Here is a 2,189-nt window from a genome sequence, read left to right as displayed (position 1 = left end):
TGTTCAGTGTTTTTTGTTCACAAATAGATTCAGTTAAATGCCTTGATTTGAGAGAAGTCTGGTAAGGTACTGATACATCACAATAATACATAAATTGAATGAATATTACATAAATTTCAGTATCTAAGTCACATTGGTTTTTTTGGCAAAATAAGTACCTAAAATAAATATACTGTGTCAAAATCTGATAAGAATTGAGAACCTAGGGGGAGAGGGTGTATCAAATCATAATTATTTTGAAATAAACGTTGCATCAATACATTACAAAAGTGGAAAGTAAAACAGGATTCCTTGCTTATCTCAAGGAGCATCTCCTAGAGCACAGTCTCCTGCATGGCGGTTAAGTGATGCTTAGCAGTTGCTACATGAGGTTTTGGAAGGAGTGATTGGCTAAAAAGTAAGAACTGACATTGGCAGGCAAGGAAGGAAGGAACTGTATCATTTGTGGGAGCAGAATGGTGGCTTGGCACTCATTTTCCATAGCTCTTTTCTGCAAGGGTTGAAAAAAGCTGTTCAGGACAACCAACAACTACATGAATAGTTTCCTTGGCCTTAAAATAATTTGGAAGTAACAGCCCTGGGGTTTTTAGGTTGGGGGTAGTGGGAGGCAGTTGTCAGTATTTTTGGTTTTTGGGGTTTAGTGATTTGATTTGTTTGGTTGGTTTTTTGTTTGGTTTTTGTGTTTTGGTTTTTTTAAACATGGCTTGCTAATGGACTGGGAAACAAATAGGTGGTATGAAAGGAAGTATCCATTCTCATACTGAATTTTTAGTCTGTATGCTCCTGAAATTATTGTGTAATTATGTGGCTACTGTAACTACCTTCTCTTTATGGCAAGGAGGTACAGTGCTGTAGAGGGATGGGAAGGAGAGGGAATACTTCAGAAATTATTGTGGCAACTAGCACCCTTTTTAATTTTTGTCTTGAATTCCAAGACATTCATACCTAGGTGCCTGACTGGATGAAGGGTTGTGGGTTTTTTTTTTTTTTTTTGGTTTTTTCACCCAGGGCTGAGCTATGAAACGTGATACCTGAAAGACGCAGTAAAGCCTAGAGAGTGGTGGACCTGCACAGGAACCACTTGTGCTACTACTTTCCTGTTTTGATAATAAAGGCAAAATCTGCCTTTTTGTGAGTAGTGCAGGGGCTTTTGTTCTGCCTGTCTGTAGAAGAAGGGGATTGATTGGAGCCCAAGCACCCCACGAGGAGCAGGCCTTTCTCCGGTGCTGTGGAGCCCGGGAGCCGTGCTGCTGCTGTGGTCTCCGACCTCTCGGCCTGAGGGGGGGAACGAGAGACCACAGGAAAGATGGACTGACTGAAAAGCCCGATGCTTGTAAAAATGTGAACTGAAATACAACACAGAGTTCAGAGGTGCTCTCCTGGAGAGCTAAGTTTGGGAGTGTCTGCCATGCTAAAGGCAGCAGTTAAATATGCAATGTGTATTAATGAGAAAAAATGGTTCTGTAAGTACGTTGCCGCAGTGCTTTGCACACTGACAGAGCCATGTCCCGTGCCCAGTGCCCTGCCCGTGGGTGAAGGCAGTAGCTCTGTGGGGCCGAGGCGCCAGTCCCGGCGGTGGCTTCGGGGTTGGGGCAGCTGTGGGTGTGGGATGGGCTGGGAATTGCCTTCCCTGAGGCCTCGCACTGAGCACCGGCGCTGCCCCTGCGCGGCCGAGCCCTGCGGGCCGTGGCTCTCCCCGCGCCGCCGGCTGAGGGGCTGAGGGGGCGGCGCCGGGAGCGCCGTACCGCCGCTGCCGAGCCCTCGCTGCCGAGCCCTCGCTGCCGAGCCCTCGCTGCCGAGCCCTCGCTGCCGAGCCCTCGCTGCCGCCCCGTACAGGACGGCCTCGCCTCCGCCGCGGGAACAAGGAGCGGCGTCGCGGCCCCGCGGGGCTGAGGGCAGCCCGGGCTCCGCGGTGCCCGCTGCTGCCGACCCAGCGGCGCCGGGGAGAACGGGGCGCAGGAAGCCTGGTGAACAACTGGTGGGGAGGTCTGTGAGGCAGGGGTGCCGATGGCATGGAAGCTGAAGCCAGGAGATGCTGATGTGCCGAGTCACACCTGGAGTGGGGTCAGCTGGCTGTGGGGACACTGGCGAACACCATCACCCTGGTCAGGCTTTATTTTCCGAAGCTTAGGCGCTGGCTGCTCAGTGCACAATGCTCAGTCTTCCCTATCATATGTTGTGTCCTGCGT

Source organism: Pyrgilauda ruficollis, unplaced genomic scaffold (genome assembly GCF_017590135.1).
Source record: "Pyrgilauda ruficollis isolate IOZ18807 unplaced genomic scaffold, ASM1759013v1 scaffold30, whole genome shotgun sequence".
NCBI classification, from domain to species: domain Eukaryota; kingdom Metazoa; phylum Chordata; class Aves; order Passeriformes; family Passeridae; genus Pyrgilauda; species Pyrgilauda ruficollis.
The sequence above is the reverse complement of the archived record's forward strand: the minus strand, read 5'-3'. Positions refer to the sequence as shown.